A 20,379-nucleotide genomic window follows, 5' to 3' on the forward strand; every position below is an offset into this window, starting at 1 on the left:
AGCGCAGCTATAAAAAGGTTCCTGAATGGAGTGGCTACTGAAGGAACTGGCATCTGATCAAATTTTTAAGAGTTACGCTGCCTGCTTTATGAATAAATCACGGAATTATCGGTTTCTGAAAGTCTCCAGCACTGTTTTAGCTCTTGGTGCCTCATCTACATATTAATAGCCCTATTTTGTGGATTCAGTATCTCAGGCATTGTGAACCTAAGGCAATACCAGCAGCACAACTATGAGAGAATCCAACTCCGTACCTTAGCCAAGAGATTACACTTCTTCAGTCAAGTTTTGTATGTATTTGGGAAGAAACCAAAAGCTGAATACAGTTTCAAAATTAGGAAAGAAAAACAGGGAAGGTTTCTCAGACCTAGTGAGGACTAACACTGGAGCCAATCCGTGGTGACAGCAGGGTGAAAATGAAACCTCAGAGCAGAAACACTTCCAGAGTAGTGTTAATGATCGGAAATGGGACAAAGCAACCTTCACGGAGACTTCCCTTTAGGATCCTCATTTAAAAGAGACGGACAGTAATGGTGTGTAATCATTAACATTACCCCCAAGATAGCTTCGAGTCCCCACCACTCAATTCACGGAGGCTCCAGGGACTGCCAGAATCAGAGCAGGTAGCATCTGCTGCTGCCACCACGAGTCACGGTCAGAAATTCCCCCTGATTTTCTAGGAAGCAGTCAGGCAGCCAAGGACTGGAGCAGCGATCCCGGTGTGCACACACCCACGCCCATCAGAAGTATCTCCTATCAATAAACGCACGTTGTATTTGACATGCTGCGGATTTAATAGGAGATTGCAATTAGAAAAATTACTTTGGGAAAATATTTGTCGAGTTTAGTTTGCGTGCAGCATAAATTCTGGCACAATACATTAAGGACAGAAGAGACTGGAAGAAAGAAACTCATTTAAATTAATTAATTTGTGGATGTCGTGGTTTAACCCGGCCGGCAGCTAAACACCACGCAGCCGTTCGCTCACCCTCCCCCCTCCCTCTCTGGGACGGGGGAGAGAAATGGAAAGTGAAGCCCGTGAGTTGAGATAAAGACAGTTTAATAAGACAGGAAAATAATAATAACAATAATAATAATGATGATACAATGGTGATAATACGAAAGTAATAATAGTATGTACAAACAAGTGATGCACAATGCAATTGCTCACCACCCGCTGACCGATGCCCAGCCTAACCCCGAGCAGTCCGGCCCCCTCCCCCCGGCTAGCCACCCCTATATATTGTTTAGCATGACGTCAGATGGTATGGAATACCCCTTTGGCTAGTTTGGGTCACCTGTCCTGGGTCTGTCCCCTCCCAGCTCTTACTGCACCCCCCAGCCTGCCCGTTGGCAGGACAGAGCAAAGGCTGAGATGTCCTTGGCTTAGTATAAGCACTGCTCTGCAACAATTAAAGCATCGGGGTGTTATCAGCACTCTTCTCATTCTAAGCCAAAACACAGCATTCCACCAGCTACTAGGAAGAAAATTAATTCTGTGCTAACTGAAACCAGGACAGTGGACATTTTGAGGGAGGAAAGTAAATGTCCAGCACAACTTCAGTGCCCCATAGCACTTGCTTGTGTCAAGTGTTGCATTATTAATTGTATAATCTCCTGCCAAGCCTGTCCTTCCCCAAACTTTAAATAATCTCAGCTCACCACCCCCAGCTCCTCTCTTACATGAAGCTAGGGCAGACCAAACGCCCTTTCACCTTCTGATTTCTCCCAAGTACTGTGCTAGAAACGCCTCATTTTCCATACACCACCCTCTCTGACCTCCAGGGCATCCCGGTGGCTTCACATCCACCCTGCTGACAGCGAGATCCCTCACACTGCCAGGCACCATCCTCTTCCTCTCCCTGATGCCAGGGCCCCGAAAACCTCTCCGAGGACAAATTCAGAGCAGCAGCCACCTCCAGACTGGCCTCGGGAGCAAGCCCCCATCTGCCCTCAGCTTAAAAGCACCCCGGGTACACTCACCTCCCTTACTGCCCTAACAGACCATCACCATCCTCACACGTTTCTAGAGAAGAACAAGGACTGCAATGAGCAAAACCTAAGTTCACCTGGGCTCTTGGTCTGAGACCGGTCAGTCGGAACCATGCAGATTTCAGAAGCTCCAATTACAGGATGACCTTCTAACGAAGGAATGCAACTTGGCCATCCACGTAGGATTAATTTCAACTCATAGATACTAAACAGACAAGTCCTTTGCTGGCCACGAATTCAAGACCAAGCCAAGCTTTCATGAAGTTATTCCGTATGGTTTTGACCATTTCGACATTTTCACTCCGTGGTCAACTCTACAGCTGCGAGGAAGCAGGGAGGCCGTCAGACTTCCACGAGGATTTACACACTCTTGGAGCACAGGCTGTGTACTTCGAGCTAAGATACATTTTTGGTTGTCTTCTAATCTGATTATGAGAACTCAAACATTTGTGCGCAAGGAGCACACTAATAACACTTCCAGATAAGCCCTCGGGCTGCTCTAATTACCGAGCTGTAGTAGTCTCACCTTCAGAGAGCACCAGATAGCCTTCTTGAGTTACCAGGACTCCGATAAAAATCCAGCAGGACAAAGGAGAAATTCCACCTCACTTTTGAGCACCTCAAAGTTACATCCTCACCTGTCAATGCAGGGAACTTGTGTTTATTTGCATCCACCAGCACCAAGAAAAACCAGCAACACCCCAACCCATCCAGCTGAACTACATGGAGGGATGTTTGCTGGCAGAAGACAAGATGGATTTACCCAGAATTAATTTCTGGGCTCGCACGTGCGCCCGGTACGACCACAGCACAGCAGATGGCTCCCCCAAACCAGGACGCTTCCTGTAAGATGGGAACCTATTTCCCCCTCCCTCATTACCTGCAATACCTGTATCATCTGTGAACCTGTCTGAGCAGGACCTAAAAATGCACATTTCTAAATAGCTTAGCTGAACGCAGCACTACAGCTGGATAGCTTTTAATGCTGACGCAATAAATTAGCAGGAGCACATCAACAAGGACAAAGATAAGTACTACCAGTGCTTGGCTGCTGACGAGTGCTTAATTATGCCAGCAGCAGCATATCAAAGCTAGGTATAAGAAGAAGAAGTTCAAAAAAATCTTGCACACCATTATAAACGCTGCTTGTTCTGAAATCAGTGCTACAAGCAAGGGTCTCGGGTGACAGAGCTGCCTGCAACACACGTGCCCCCCTCAGTACCCACAGAACCCCCTTGCCAGCACCAGGTGCAGCCTAACATGACTTTTTTTAGCTGTTACATTTTCCTTAATAGATCTCTGATCAGGAGATTTTCAGGTAACACTTGACTTCAAGCAGCTGGAGTCCTGCACAAAACTTTTCAGTGAACGAGGGGTTTGTGCCAGACCACCACGACTGGTGGCAGCAAAGGCACGGACCTGCAGCGCAGCGACCCACGGCTGGGTTCAATCCCAAAAGCAGATCCAAAAGGTGTCAGAGTACGCCAACATCCCCAGGATCGCCTTTCTAGCTGCAGTCAGTGCTACCATAGACTAGATGAAGATACAAAACCTGAATATTGCAACTCTGCTACCTCTGTAAATCCACCCAAATCCCAGGTCCCTCCTGCTTCCCAAAAACCCAAACACAAATTCTCGGAAGCAACAGGGTAGAGTGTTGGGTGGGGAAGGACTCAGCAGCCTGGGCACACAAAGGTAGAAGTCTGCCCTCGCACATTTGAAGTTACACTACAGGGAAAAAAAGAAAAAAAAGGAAAAAAAACAGAAAAAACACATTCTTGTTAAACAGATTTGTGAGAGCCCGAAGAAAAGCGAGCAGGTAGCTGTTACAGGAAACACACTCAGCAAGAAGGCCATCACGTGTCTGTGTTTCACCTTTCTAGTAAAGTGACAGCTGCGCAAAAAAACTGTGCTAAAATAAGTGTGCATCATGGAAACACAATTATGTATGTGTTATGTGAAGTCTGCCTGCAACAATGCCTTATTTTCCTCTTTAGAGAGAATAAAATGTCTTGTTAAAAGCTTAACTCCTTTTACGGAGAGGAGTACACCAGGAGAAGGGAATTGATTTTCCAGAACTGACAAGGTTTAGGATTCAGAAGCATCTCCAAGGTCTGCTGGGCACGTGATGCCAGGCACCACCACCAGTTCCACCTGGAGAACACCTGCAGGATACACGCAATGCCCCAGTAGCCTCAATTCTCAGTCGACAGCACTCTCAAAGCACAGCATCCCTGAGGTGCCCTTAAAGGGTGCAGGAGGAGCTCAGCCATTCTCCATAGGGCACAGAGCACCTGTAAATCCAAGCTAAATTGCTGAATTTCTAACAGGCATTGGGAATCTCAGATTGCAGCTCTACATTTACCTGCTGTGGATGAAAAGAGGATCCAAAGATACCTGTGCTGGTGTTGGATCAATATGCAGGTTTAGACTGGTCTTTGGCACAGCGTGATTTAACAGTGCTGCTGCTACACACACAGAGAACACAAATGAAGTGGTTCTTAAAGAAAAAAGTAATTTGCATAAATCTCTGGCTTTAAAGCCTGCCAGCTCTCAGCACTGCACATCATTCACTCCTCTGGTCAACAGCTGAGGACAAGCGCTGAGTTTTTAACCCAGGGTTTCAAAACCATCCCACGTACACTGCTGCTATCCGAGGGCCACTCGGGGAGACCAGACCACTTCCCCGGCACATACAGAACAACCCTGCAGGCAATTATCCCACAGCCTGCCACGTGCACACCTACTAACCAGCTACTAGGCTGTAAATACAGCAGTGATGTTTATGCCAGCAGAGCGTGAAATAGGCAGGATCAAACTTAAAACTAACACACGAGCCGAGCAGAGGAAGCCCCACCTCTACAGGAGAGCAGAACCCTTGGAGCATTTTGTCATCAGCGATGGGCCAATACCCTCGAAGCACTGAGGGAAGTACAAGCAGGGAGCCTGTTTCATGTCTGAGCCATTCAGATATTTAACCATTTATTTCATTTCTATCATTGCAGCAGGTCTGCAGCCCTTTCAGGCACGAGTTCAACCCAAAGACTAAGGGCAAAAGGACCCAAGTGCAGCCCTCCGAGCACCCCAACGCCTCTATCAGCCACCGCCAGAAGAGGCTGGCCTTACTGGGAGCGCGCGATAAGCCAACAGCCAAAACAAACACAAAACGCCCCGCGGATCTCAAAGAGCAACAGGTCGGCTGCTGAACAAACCTGCTAGATGTTAAAGGCTACGCAGAAACCAGCGTCCTTCGCGGGGCTGTCCTATCTTCCCCAACACGGACAGGGAGCACACGCACTGCCAGGGCAAGGAACAGGATGAGCAGCACAGAGAGCTGCACCAAATTCAGTCCCAGCACATTTTTGACTGCCAATCGAAACGTAACGACTAAAATTACTTGTGAGCCAGCAGCCTTCTGATGCTTCAAACTTAGGATTTTGCTGTGCAATATGTTTTAATATCTGTTTTCTGGCATCCAGTTTTCCTTGGACATTTTGGGGCTTTAGGATGTGTGTTTAAGTCAATCCCAACACAAAGAGCAAAGCTTCTGATTACCTGCTGTAGCTACACACTCCAGCAAACTAAACCGGTGACCTTACACTCGGATTCAAGATTTCCATTTGAATCACCAGAGGTTTCTTGATTCAGTTCTGTAAATGCATCATTTGGCACATGATTTAGGAGGGATGATAAAACATGAAAGCTGAAAACAGTGCCTTGATTGCTATACAACGGTTCTGGAAAAGCCTCAAGGAGTTTAGCCACCATTATATATACACGTACACACCTCTGCTTTTACTTCCCAGAAATGTCATTTACCTCCTGCACTTCCATTCAGAGTTGGCTTATACAACCAAAACCTGAAAGCATTTATCTTTCTTACTCAGACACCAAAGATCTCAACGCTGCTTCTTAAGCAAAAAAAAGTGAAAGACCCATCACAAACAGGTAGCCAGGGCATTACCACGGGCTCAGTGAATGAACTGGTCTTGACGGAAAAGAAAAAGATAGCAAGAGCAGCAGATCCTTCAAGATCAACATGAAAGGAGATGTTGTTGTAATAGAGGGAAAAACTCATAGCCAGGATACACCCATTCTGTTGACAGAGGAAACCGTGCTCTGATTAGAAGCCTTCAGACATTCCCAGCCAATCTGAGTCAGCATGAGACAGTTTGAAGCTGTATAAAAATCATTTCAAAACACATGGTTTGAAAGTAAATGGGGACAGAGACTGCTTGGTGCCCCATCAGGGCAGCATTCCCTGTCATGTCAGCACCACTGCGTACTGAATTTTACCAGGAGCCATCACTACCTCTGCTCCTCCGCTTCCAGAGTTATTGCAGGACACAGAAAGCTTCTCCTCTGTTCTGACCATCGCTGTTTCGGAGCTGTAGTGACAGGGCAGCAGACAGATGCAGTGCAAATGATGCTTATTAGTCTGCGTGATGAGAGGTGATGGTTTCACAGCTATTCCTCATGGAAGGCAGCAGCACAATCCCTGCTGGTAGCAGCCAAGCTGCAAAACAAGGGCCAGCCAGGATCCCAGGATCCCCCTTGTTCAGAGAACTTGGTATTTTTACCAGGGCATTTTAAGAGCAGCAACCCTGAGACAAAACAGTTGGAACGTTTTCTTCCATCAGTGTTCTGATAGCACACAGAACTTTCAGAGGGCGGATATTTTAGGCCAGTGCAGTCAAACAGACTGATCCCGGGCAGGAAAGCTCACCCACTGTGGCAAAAGCAACATAGGAAGGGGGAATTTATTCATACATTACGCGGAACAGCCTAAAATGGAAACATCCCATATGTCTGCTTTCAGGCCAGGATGAGCAACCAAAAAGAATCACTATCACAGTGAGTGACTGGAAAATACACCGATGGAAACTGATGGTATCTTCTGCTCTCCTTCCTCCCCATGAAGAAGTCCTTGCAACCGCATTGTTGCAGGGTTTTGCAAGAAGGAAGCAAAATCTAATCCATTATTTTTACTTTTTTCCTTCAGTGAAGCTTCTGTGTTTTTCCAGCTCCTGAGGCCGATCTGTAAGGTCTCATCTTTCCTCACAGCCCCTACTGTGCTCGTGTCCTTTAGCTCTAGATGTAAAACTGCAAAAAATCACCAGCAGATAGAAATACTTGCAAAACACATCACACCCAGTCCTGCATAAAGACTTAAAGGTTTAATGAATAAAACTGGGGTGATGAAGCCATTGGCTTAGTGCATTTTGCTATAAAACAATTCTCCAAAACGAACTGATGGCTTTACCAAACTGTCTGATAAAGAGATTCACATTCACAATGAGATAGCTAGCAGCTAAAAATAACCAGCCAGCTGCAATTCCCACCTTATGTGGCTAGGCAGAAGTGCTTCGTTCTCCCCCTCCCCAGGCGCACACATGCTCACTTCCTTCTTCATTGCAACATCAGAAGCTGAACTGGATGCTACCAAGCCACAAAGTCCTGCCCAGAATTTAAAGTCACGCCCCAGTAATTACATAAAATGAGCTCCTCGTACAAATGGTTCAAAAATCAATTTACTCCAGCATTGCTTTTAATTCCAGAATATTTTGACTGGTCACAGAACAGAAAAGCAGTTTTCATTTCGAAGGCTTGCTCCCTCCCCTTGGATGTCTCATTAAAAAAACAAAACAGAAAATAACCAAAGCACATTCATTTAGCTTGCTGCTCTACCAACACAGGGATCAAACTCCTAATGTGCTACCTTTTCAAGAACACAGTGTTTAGGTGTATTTGGTCTTCACATTTTGTGCATAAAACAAAGAGGGAGGGTAGCAAGTGAGGGAGTAAGAAAACAAAGTAAACCTAGGATAATGCAAAAGTAAAATTCAGTTGTGCAGGAGACATGCCACTCTCAAAAGGAGGTTTTAGATAGCAAAGTATAAAAGAAGTAAAAGCTCTCCAAAATCGTTGCCAACTTCTGGCACAAAGGCAATGTGTTCTTCTGCCCTGCCCTCTAAACAAAGAGGTGGCACATACACCTTTATGAACAGAAAAATCCCTCCACGTTGTGCAGCTTGCCCCCCGAGAAGAGGAGGCAGGAGAACTCACCTGTAACAGCTACTGACCCAGTGCCCTGACAGCCACAAGCAGACCTTATAGCCCCCCTCGGACCAGGGGCGGCTCTGTGTGACAGAGCTCAGCACCCACACGTGGCTGAACGCCATTCATCAGCCTTGAAATAACCACCTGAGGGCAAAGCCTGGGTTTAAATACCTACTTTTCATTTTAAACCAACTCGGTGTGAGCTTTGCAACAGCTTTCTTAAATTATGCTGGGCGGGGGGTACATTCTGCCCCGCATCCCCCCTTGTGGACTAAAAGCACCAGCGAACACTTGCGGCTGGGTGACGTTAGCAGTCAGCACTAGGAAGTTCCTCCTGCCAGGCAGACAAGTCGAGAACAATAACTTCATGCTCACCATCCCACCAGCTCCTACATGGCTTTTCAGGTGCAGGAACGCAAAAACCTCGAGGGAGATTCCTCCAGATGCTCGGCCTTCAACCCAATTCTGCAGGAGTCCTGGATTGACAAACGGCGGCACGAATTGAGCCGTCCTTTTTGTTTAAGGCAACTGGGAAGACAGAGATCATAAATACGAAAGTTCTTCCACTTCCTCTCTGTGCACCCTCGAGACTCACCCACAGCTTCACTGACAACAGCTGCAAACGCCCTGTGGAAGGGGAGGCCCTGCCTCCAGGAGCCCGGCGGCCTTCAGGGGAGAGGTTTCACGCTGCACGCAGCCGCCGCAAGTTCCCTGGAAGGCTCCGAGAGCCAGGTGGGCTGAGCAGTGCTCAGAAAGGTTTCTCTTGTGCTGTACTGCTTACTAAGCACCTGCCTAAAATAAAGGAAAAAAAAAAAAAAAAAAGCAAGGAAACTGTCCTCATTTGTCTAAGTAAAACAAACAGCCTATTTGAAGAAAATTAATATGTATTGGTGCTTCCTTTGCTAATTTTAGGCTGTTGGTTGTGCACTCCAAGTAATTCTCACCCTTCAAGAACACACGGGATTGAATATTTAGAAATTAACTTCACCTGTCACACGATTTCCATCACATCGTGTCAGGCCCCAACATTTAGAAAGCCATCGTATACCTGAAGCATGAAATAAAACTGTTTGGCAACACCCATCTGCTTTCTTGCCATCACCTTCCAGTCAGCATTGCCAGTGCTCATGAGACAAGCATTCTGCTTTGGCCTTTCCCTACTTTTTACAGCAGGGATATTTTTCCATGTAGGCCATAAAGCAATAAACAACTAACACGCAACATAACACAACAGCCTTTCAAGAGAGCCTTTCCTTGTTTATATTCCAAATCCGAGCATAAAATCCTTTCTAAAAACGCAGATTCAAGTAATGGGTAAACCTCCAGGCTTGGTCTTCCGTAGGAAAAGCTCCAGAACAAGGTAAAGCACAAGCTAAAGGAAGGCGAGCGATTTCTGACTCAAGTCTTCCAGTGCAGTTTGCAGCCCCAGACTGCACAAATGCCGCCAGACCGGGCTAATGCACAAGAAACGGAAAGCGAAACTGCCCAATTTACTCAGCAAGTCAAACTGAACAGTGGTATGGGGCTTTTTCTGTTTGTTTGCTTTTCAAGAGATCACCGCCAGCCTAATTCTGCAGCACTGCCCCTGCAGCAGGGCAAGCTTCCACTTTCCAGCCCTGTCCTCTCTCCAGGACCTGCTGCACAGCATGGTCATCAATTCATACTAACTTGCAGTCTCATCATTTAAAATCACAGTTTGATGCTCCCAAAATCTGGACCCCTAGCCCCTGGAGCCTTGTGTTTCAGTAGGAACCTGACTTCGTATTTTAATCAATACATTTCAAGTCTGGCAAGTCACAGAGAAGTTTACATACATAATCATGAAGAGATGAAGCTGCAAAGACAAACACAAATAAGGTTGGATTTAGGCCTCAACTTCCTTGCCTTCAAGGGTATGGTGCTATTGAATTTTTAGAAAGTTATTAAATTTTAACAATTGTATCTTATTAATGGCTGACAAGATGACTTCATTTTGGAAAAAAAAAGGGATATCTGGTCTTTCCTAAAATAGGTTTTCTCCTTCTCCTCCATAGCTGCTTATTACAATGCCTGCCAGAAGGGCTAAGATCTTGGCACATATTTTAGAAACAGCCTATCAAATAAATTAAAAACTACAGCAGGATCATCCATACAGAAGCGTCACAGGTTGTCAACATGCAACCTGAGCTTGAAGGTTGCCAAATCTTAAGAGGTTTTTATATTTGCTTTACAACTTTTAATATTGATTACTAAGAGTTCTGTTGCCTGATATTTTTTATGTTTTGTTCAATTTGCTAAGTGAAAATGCTGCAAATTAAGAGTTAGGCAGATACTAAGCAGAGTTTCAGCTGAACATACAGGACTTCTTTTGGCAAGAAGGCGCTAAGGGCTCGCTAGTGGCAGAATAAGCAATCATCGCTATGTCAGGCTGCCAAACTTCACTTAGGCTACGGCCTGACCTGCATGCAAATCCAGCCGTGAAACAGAAATTAAGAGCTCAGGGCGGACTCAAACATAAATGCGTGTGCTTCGGTCCTGCTCCAAACCAGCACTCTGGTGTTGCAGCAGCCTGCACCTACCCAGGGTAATTGAGGGTGAAGCCAGGAGCAGCTACTATCATCACTTTGGCTATTAAGACTCCTTAATGAATGGTCTGACAATAACCCAGGTGGAACCAGTTCTCTCCTCGCCAGGGCTTTAGCCATAATAAGCCCCTTGCACATTCCTGCAGTGTTTTCCAGAGATCTCACAGCATGAGGCTACTGACTGCGCTCTCACAGCCTTGTGAGGCAGGTATTAGTCAATCCCCCCCCCCCATTTAAATACAGATAAAAAAACAGAGGCAGAAATCTAGCAAACGACTTCCCTGTGGATACGCAGCTGACGAGTGGCATTCAGAATCCAGACCTTCCGGATTCCAGCCCTGTCATCAGCAAAAAGGCCATCATTAAGAAGAAAGAAATTAGTCTGGTCTTATAAATAGCATTTGAATACAAGCCTTCCTAAAAGATTTGCAGGCAGTTGACCTTAAACACCAGCAGAGCTGCACAGGCACGGACTGGCTGGCACAGACCTGGGCCCGGTACCTCCAACGCCAGCACGTTGGACATCGCTCTCATACGGCCACCTCCACCTGGCTTGGGCTCAGCACATCAACAAGCCATAAAACTGCTGAAAAATATAATGTGTTCTTCCCAAAATTGCCCTGTGGACAGGAAAAAGGGACAACAAATGCTTTAGCCAGCGACTTTCTTCCTGCTGTATTGAGGCGCCAAGCGACCGACGCCTGACAGAAACCTCACCTCAGCGCACAGCTGCAGACCCCGAACAGAAATGGCTGGTGACACCTGAAATTTGGAGCACCTACCTGAGGTAATATTTGGTCAGACTTTAGGATTTGAACTGTTCCTGCTGTATATCACACATTTACTTCTCTTATTAATACAACACTACAAAGAATAAGGGCCTTTTCCGGACTACAGCTTCTATCACCCGCAGCGGGTCTGATTCCTAGCCTGTATTTCTCACAGCAGGAGACTAAGCCCAACCATGATTCTGCAACAATAACAACAAAAAAGCCTCTAGGATCTTATGGAAACAGAGCTTAACCTGATTTGGAATTGAGTACTTTTGGCGAAAAACAACCCTAAAATACCACGTTGAAAATTGCAAAAGCAGAGTTTAATTAAAGTCTAAATAAGACATTGTGTTGTAAAACATAAACAAAATCATTCCAGTAGTTACTCATTTTTCCTAAATTTAGGTAACTACCACCCTCCTACCCACCTGGGCCACCATCAAGCCCCAAACACGTGAGAACGGGAGCTCTTCCTCTATGGGAAAAAATTAAAATAAAAAGCTTGGCAGCTCCTGGGGGGATCCTGTCACCGAGAAAGCCACACGCAAATTCACACAAGCAATTATGAGAAACAACTGCCCAAGCAGAACAACAAGCTGGAACATTTTTTGTTTCTATTCCTCACTTTAGGAGAAAAATGTGGTTACAAGCAGGAAAAGCATAAAACCCTCCTATTCGGCTGTCTGCATCACAGATGAACACAGAATTTCTGAGAAGATGAAAACACGCCTCTAACACTTCAGCTACAGGCTCCACTCTCCTAATGCAAAAGCAAAGGAGTCCAAACTCACTGCGTTCTCCACAGGATGACAAAACTCATTGCATTAGCATGCATTAAAGCATCGCCTGAGTGTGGCAAAGCGGATGAGACCTGACTCTTAACAGAGCCTGTTTCCATCCCAGCTCACATTTAGGTCTTAATTATCTTATCTGCTCTGCCACTCGCATACTTTCCAGATAAGAAGTGTTTCCCCCCCCCCCCTCTTTTGAAAGAAGCTTAGAGTTCAAATTGAAACCCCAACTAACATTAAGATCAAAAACGTTACAAATTAAAATTCGAGGCAATGCTTTTTAAAAACACTCTACGTACAGGTTAAAACTGGGACCCAGAGTTAGTCGATGTGCTATGTGAGCTCTAATAAAAGCAGTATGTTCTGCAAGCGAAGAGGGAATATTTTCTTGATTTCAGTTTATGCACATGGTTTAGGTCACCGATCAGTTCATCTGAAGTTGAGAAACTACTTAAGAGCTGGGAGGGGAAAAAAGCCTGTTTTCCTTTTCCAATCTATGACTAAGAATGAGGCAAGCAAAGGGAGGATCTAAGATCCTGAAGGCGATGGTAACAAGAGGTCATTAGTTAATTCCCTCAACTATAGATAATACTTCCTTTTACTAAATAAGATCAGTTTTTAAATTATGTCAAACGTTCCCCCCCTCATGGTTACAACATACTGAAGCTTCTTCTGAAGGAGTCAAAATAGGTAAATGCACAAGAAATAAAAGCAGTACCAATTTGCTATAGTGTCTGTTTTAACCAGTACTTCAATGTTTACAAGTAAGTTAGAGTTCAGTTTTTCTTTTGGGGAAAAAAAAAATAAACAGAAACAACATTTTAAGGTTCCTGTTTATTGCTCAAATCAGTTTTGAAAAAGCTTAATGTACTCTTAGGACCAACTATTTATTATCTGTATTACTACAGCACCTGTGAGCTCCAGTAACACTGTAGTAAGAGCTACAAAGCCACAGCAGAAGTGCTGCCTGCTCTGAAGAGATTATAATCACCTGAAAGATGAATAGTTAAGAAATGCAGGAGAGCACCAGGAAATGCAGGACTGGAATTTACGATCTCTCCAGCTGCACTTTTGTACACTTTCTCTTGTTCGCTGGAAGAATCAAGGTGTGCGTTGACTCCCACCACCCACCCGCTGAAAAAAACAAACCTCCCTAAGTTATGAGAAGACCAAAGAACAAGAACACCAGAAGGAAGATGCTTTGGCTACTAAGACAGGAAGAAAACCATATCTTTACATGTTCTTAACACCTCTACTCCCCACATAAGACACATGAGATTTCAGTTTTTAAGGTGCAAAAGAGCAAGACGGAACCATAAGAAGATAAACACCCCCTGGACGGCTAGAAGGCTGGGTGAACTGCCAAGGCAATACAATCCAAGGCTGGTTTGGTCTCAAAAAAAACAATCGCATCTCTTAATGAGACACCCATTGAATTCATACATTTGCAGCAGTGCACCAGCAACAAACCCAAGTTTTGTAAGAACGCTGTTTTCATTTACAGGAATTATTTGAAAATTTACCACCACAAGACAGTGCATCCAATACAAAGCGGCAGCCTGACTTGTTTACAAAGCATTCTGCCCAGCGTTAGACTAAAAATCCAAACTTTTTGCTGTGTAATAAATCAAATCAGTGCTCTGCGTCTAACATTTCTCAGCAGTACCATATGCTACGTACTCCCATATGTTCCATTACAAGGAAGAAAAACATCATCTCAACATGAATCATCAGTGACTATATTCTTGTAAATCTGGCTTAAACACTTAAAATGTGCAAGGGCCACCCTAAATAAATCTGCTCAGTTTTGTGCCAGCATCTCTGCAACAAAATCTCAGATCACTAACTAGAAATGAAGGGGAAAAGAGGTTTAACGTGGAAACTGAGCACAATATTTGCATCTCGACAGAGGCAGACTCACCATGCACAAAATTTGGCACGCGTTCATCAATTCCAATCTAATAAGGACATCCTGCTCATAAAATGGTGATAGTATCTGGTAGTCATAACACCTTTCATCCCAAACTGTTTAACATACGCGAAAACACGCACACTACACATGAGATTCATTCCCCCCAGCGCTGAAAAACAGTTAGTCTGGGCCATAGCATCTGCCACACACAGTAATGCTGGAGAGCAGTGTGCAAGAATGAAAACCAAACTAATGTAGGTAGGCAGCGTGTAGCCTCCAAGACTGGAATTTATCCAGGATTGCGGGGTTAATGTCTCCACTCTTACAACGACAATTTCTTAGACTAAATAGGAACAGCTTGCTCTCCCTTCCCAAAGACAGTACAGCCAGCAGCACAAAAGCTGCTTGTACTGAAGCAGAGTCAGGAAGGTCTGAAACCATAGCACACCAAGGTCACCCTTTGCCCTTCTTTTGAGGAATCACTCTGTCTCCCCTCAGTATCACAATTAACAAGTCACAGCAGAAGGGGGTGCAACTCCAGGCGAGTTCACTACTCATGAGGAAGTGCTGCTGCTGGAGATTAGTTAGTCTGATTCAGATGGGCTCTCTAACTTTGCCCAATTAACCCCACGATCCAGCTGTGCCTAATTATACTCCCATTCAGAAAGACTGATTGAAATTAATACACCAGACAAACTGTGAGAATGTCCTTATTTGAAAGCCTCCTGTAGCTAAGTAGTGAGGCATGCAACTGCGCGTTCCCACATAGCTATTGGTTTATTCCAAATTTAATGAAACCAGAGTCCATTTTGACCTAATATTCAGGGTGGGGAAAAAAAATAGTAATTACATCAACATCAAGCTATTACCTGTTCAAGGGAATAAGTGCTTACTTCATTAACAACTCCGACAAACTTGTTTTGTAAGCTCCCTATATTAAATTTGAAATTTCCCTGTCCCTACAAATCAAACTAACAATTTCTTACACAAGGGGAAAGTCTAGTAAGGCAACACAAACACCAGGATGACTGTATACAAACACGAAAACTTCCAAACTGCTCAAATCGAACACATTCTTTTGCCATCCTCAGCATGAACAAGCTTAGCCAAAACAAAATAATTCAAAAATCTCTTTGAAAAAAAGATTACTGCTGGTATTTAAAAGAAATTGATTGAATTCAATCTGAGAGAAAAGCTACCCATCTTTACCAACATACACTTTTCATATTCCCAACATGTAGTAAAAATTAAAGACCCTCACATACTTTGAAACTCTAAGCACACACCATGTCAGAAGCATTATTCCTTAATGCTGGGAATTGGGGCTTCACAAAGATTCAGCAGAAGCTGTCACAGTACTGCAAATAACAAGGAGAGCGCTCGGATTTCCACCATCCTTCAGTAACTCAGGAGATGGACAACCACACCCAATTAATTTACTTTAATTTCTATTTCAACTTTCCTCCTCATTAATTAGGAGCTGAGGTTCACGCAGATTACAGCTCCTGCCATGCAATACTGATGATGATTTTAAGCAGTGCACACTCTGCAGTCGAGTTTCATGCGCTGTAACGCAGCCGCAGCAGATCAAAATGAACAAGTCCGAGTGCCTGCTACCTGTGAACTAGGTAAAGAGGTTACACAGTGCAACAGATTTCCCTTTTTTTTCACTCAAAACACCTAAGGAACCGTAGATTAACCAGATCAGTACTTTCTAAAGTAAGCTTCACCCGATGAATTAAAACAAACCTACCACAGTGATTTCAGAGACCGATAACGAGACAGCGTCAGGAAAACTCACTGAGCTACCCTTGGAAGAGCCAACGAACAGGCAGGCGCAACGCAATTGCATAATGTTTATTACACAGCACCAAGCCAAAGGCAATCAAATCATTCTGGTTGAATCAATGGTCTTCAAATAAGGAAGTAGTTTGAAAATAATAAGCATAAAATAAAACACTTTTTGGCTTACTACTTTTTTTCTTCCTGTTGTGCAAAAGCACAGCTATTAAAAGAGCTGAGCGAGTGCCGGATTCTGTGTTTCTGCTCCAAGCCCCCTGATACTCCTTCTTTGTGCAGGGAACTTCCCAGGCATCCCTACCCTTCTCCTCCCCTGCCACAGGGGGTTCCTGAAGAGCGTGTGTTAGCCCAGCAGGCTCCAAACTCGCTGCAAATTGACAGGGTGTTCTCTCGCAGGGAAGGCAGCTGATTAATCAGAAAAGACAGAGCCCAGTTCTGTTAAGAGACCACCCCACCCTGCAACACACTACGAAAAATACATTTAGCAACAAAAGCCTGCTGAGAAAAGGTTGGTGTTTCGAATGCACATAACCAGAAATATCTCACCATAAAAAGTTTTGACTAGCAAGGATTTTCTGAAAAACTTAATTAACAAAGGTAACAAATTGAGAGGGAAGTACCTACAGAGAATCTCTGTAACACACACACACAGAAGAATTAGTTTACCATCTGCAAACCCTCACACTGGGTAGGAAAGATGGAAACGGCCTAGCTGAAGTTGTCCCTCAAATCAGATGCTAGAGGAAGTTATCTGATGAGCTCTATGATAAGATGTGCGATTCGTTATTGGGCGTAAGAAATGTTAATCTGAAAAATCACACATTAATAGTTACAAACAGGTTGCAGCCTCACTGCAGGTCCAGAAAGCATTAAGTTGTCGGGTATGTGTTAATGTTAAAAAAGAAAGTTTGTGAAGAGGCATTTACACTTGAAACACTCCCTGTACTGTTTCAACACTCCTTGAGAACTCAGAATTAGCCAGCTACCAGAAATCATACAGTTTTGGAGAGAGAAAAAGGGAAGAGCAAGCATGGTATTGTTTCTATCGACAATCAACTACATGACAGAAAAGCAACCCACGTACTCCAGTGTATCTTCTACCTGATTCATTAAACTAACAGCCAGCAGTGAAATCAGCTACGTGATTGTAGGCACTGCAGAACTCACGGACATCAACCCTTTGTTTAAAAGACGTACGCAGACCTTGGGGAACAGATCGGAGCCCCCAAACAAGAGTCCCATAAATGACAGCAGGGTGTCATACCCCCGCTGAGCTCTTACCCAGTTAACTCCTAACCACGCCGTGCTACCTCACAGCTCCTGCGGACGAGATAAGGAGCGCATGGCCCCCATTGAACCCCCAACCCTACACCCTGACGTCTTGCTGCCCAGCTCACTGCTTTGCAAGGTGGGCAACGCGACCCGAAATCCTTTCGGGGTTGGACGCGGGTTCAAGGCAGCGCTGGGACGAGTCCTGGTCGTGGTGCAGGGCAGGAGGCCCTGCCAGCAGCACCTGCCCGGCGGTGCCCAGCCAAACATGGCAGCTGCACCCACAGCACCCAGCCCCACGGCGTGGCCATGGGGAGCTCGGCCGGGAGCACCCGCACAGGACGGGACGGGAACCAGAGCCGGGGGAGAAGAAACAGGGGAGGAAATGGGGATGGAAAAAAAAAAAGTGACAGGGAGAGGGGGAAATGAAGCAGTGGAGGAGATGGGGACAAGGAAAAGTGAGAGGGGAGAGGGGGACGGGGAAGATGGGGACAGGGGAGGGGGGGAAAGTGACAGAGGGGATGGGGACGGGGGAGACGGGGACACACACGGGGCAGGGGGACAGGGAATGAGACCTGGGGGCTCACCACTCGCCTGCCGGCCTCCTCCTTCCTCCTTCCCAGGCGGGCCCAGGGGCTGCTCGAGGACATCCGGCACCTACAACACACCCCTGTCACGACCATGTCACGACCATGTCGCGACCACGACCCCCCCTCCCCCCTATAAACCCTCCCCCCCCCAAAAAAAAACTCCCCGGGACCACCCCCGCGGGAAAGGAAGGAAGGGGGAGGAGGGCACCGGCTCCCCCTTCAACCCCCTTTAGGGGATCCCGGGGTGCCCCGAGCCCCCCTCCCCGGCTCCCCGCGGCCGGGCCCCGCCGCCGCTCACCCGGTGCCGGCCTGCGGGGGGGGGCGGCCCGGCCCCGCCGCTTCCTGCCACGGCCCCGCCGCCGCCGCCCGGGGCGCGGCTGCCTCCGCTCGCTCGGCGCTCGGCTGCGCGGCCTGAAGGGGGGGGGGGGCGGCGCTCGGTTACGGGGCCCCGCCGGCCTGAGGGGGGTGGCAGGGGGGAGGTGGGGCTGGGGTGGATGTGAAGGGGTCGGGGGTGAGGCACGGAGTTGTTAGAAGTTGGGAGATGGGTTTGGGTGCGTGTGGTGGAAGCATCTCCTAGCACCGGTGGCACCCAGCCGTGTCCCCAAGCACCGCGTCCAGCCTCGCCTTGGACACCCCCAGGGATGGGGGCTCCACAGCCTCCCCATGCAACCTGTCCCAATGCCTGACTGCTCTTTCTGACAGAAATGTCTCCTCATTGCCAACCTGAACCTCCCCTGGCTCAGCTTGAGGCCATTCCCTCTGGTCCTGTCACTTGTGGGAATAAGCCTTCCCCCAGCTCCCCACCCCTTCCTTTCAGGCAGTTGCAGAGAGCAATGAGGTCTCCCCTCAGCCTCCTCCAGCCCAAACCCCCCCAGCTCCCTCAGCCGCTCCTCACAGCACTTGTGCTCCAGGCCCTTCACCAGCGTTGTACCAACACCCTTGGCCTGAAACACCTGGCTTTCAAGTTTCTGCACCTTTGTTTCATGGCCCCTCGTGGCCCTATAAGGCCCCAATCCTCAGCCATGGAGCACAAGTCCTGTGAGGAGCGGCTGAGGGAAAAGGAATTGTTTAGTTAGGAGAAGAGGAGGCTCAGGGCAGACCTCATTGCTGTCTGCAACTGCCTGAAAGGAAGGTGTGGGGTGCTGGGGGTCGGCCTCTTCTCATGGCTGGTCTCGGGAATGGCCTCAAGTTGTGCCAGGGGAGGTTCAGGTTGGAAATGAGGAGACATTTCTGTCAGAAACAGCAGTCAGGCATTGGGATGGGTTGCCCAGGGAGGTGGTGGAGTCACCGTCCCTGGGGGTGTTCAAGGAGAGGTTGGACGTGGTGCTTGGGGACACAGCTTACTGGTGACATCGGTGGTAGGGGATGGTTGGACCAGCTGATCTTGGATTCTATGTTGTCTGTTCCTCACAGGCCAAGGCACTATATTACACGTTTTGTAGCCACACTCATCTAACTCACACAAGAAGTGGGTTGCCATGCCCTCTGTTTACAGCTTTGTGACTTTTTTCTCCATTTCTTACAAACGGAAAGAAAAACACACTGAGCGTGACTTCTGCGTCAGCTCCTCTATGAATAGCTGATGCTGACAAAGCAGGATGCAGAAATCTGCCTTCAAACCGGGTGAATGTATGTGAAACAATAAGTGAGTTGTGATGAGGAAAACAGCTTTGATGGAAACGTGAGCCAAGAACAACAGCTTGACAAAGAAGCTTAAACTTTCCCTGATAGCTCTTTGGGGCGTAGACAGTTAAGTTTCTGTGTTTGTAAGGGAAACAGGGCATTCCTTAAAGCTGAACCTCCTCCCTTGGGTTCCCACTAAATGCCTGAGAGATGACAGTATAGGGTGTCTCCAGAAGGCTAATATTAAACATCAGGAATTGGTACAGAGGGAGCAAGCAGCGAGATTCCAGTTTTGACCACAGAATAAGCTAAAAAATTTTGCATCAGCAACTCTGTCCAGTTTCTTACTCATTCACCGTACGCAGCTCCTTCTGTTCAAAGGATTCTTGTGTGTCCCCACATTAGTAAATGCACCTGCCCTTTGTGTGGTGTGTGAAAGGCAGGCTTCTCTTAAAGGGTAGATCCGCTTCAGACAAACAAAGTGCTGAGGCAGTGTAACGCGGGATGAATTAACCTTGGAAGGGCAGCCTTGGCTCAGCCACACTTGCAACGTGTTTACTCATCCGCTGTCCGCAGCAGCGTGAGCAAAGCTTGCTGGGGAGCTGATGGGTGAACTGCGTGGACACGTGGAAGAAAGAAAGGAAATTGGGGAGGCATTGGTTAGTCCTAAGAAAGGCTTCTAGCCCGTCTGATCTATCTGTAACTGTGTGATGTTGGGAAAGCGATCTGAGCAGCCCAAGCACAGAACCAGCCGTGCAGCCCCTGGGATGTGGCAGCAGCCACCGCACCCATTCCTGTTTGCCCTGTGGCCACATACAGCCCTGTTTCTGTTCGCCCTGTGGCCACTCACAGCCCCAGCTATTGCTACGTCCATCCAGGAAACCTGTGGGAGCTTTGCTCTTGCTCTGGCTGGCAGCCCCTGGCAGCAGGGGGATGGGGAGCAGCTCAATGGTCTGCATCAGGTGCCCTCAAATGGGACACAGATCCGGGAGCTGCTCCCACTGG

General features: G+C 46.8%; 1 protein-coding gene across 3 annotated transcripts in view; it reads right to left on the minus strand.

Moving 5' to 3' along the window:
• TAOK3 (TAO kinase 3) overlaps positions 1–18,079 on the minus strand; it is an 81,611-nt gene extending 63,532 nt beyond the window's left edge. For 2 of the 3 annotated variants that reach the window (XM_032198792.1, XM_032198790.1), the window contains exons 1-2: positions 18,050–18,079; positions 17,737–17,818 (exon numbers count right to left, since the gene is read on the minus strand). The gene's annotated coding sequence lies outside the window, so the exon portion shown is untranslated. The remainder of the gene's footprint in view (positions 1–17,736; positions 17,819–18,049) is intronic. The other variant, XM_032198791.1, reaches the window with a different exon arrangement.
• Positions 18,080–20,379: the final 2,300 nt, after the last annotated feature.

Source organism: Aythya fuligula, chromosome 17, assembly GCF_009819795.1.
Source record: "Aythya fuligula isolate bAytFul2 chromosome 17, bAytFul2.pri, whole genome shotgun sequence".
Taxonomy (NCBI): domain Eukaryota; kingdom Metazoa; phylum Chordata; class Aves; order Anseriformes; family Anatidae; genus Aythya; species Aythya fuligula.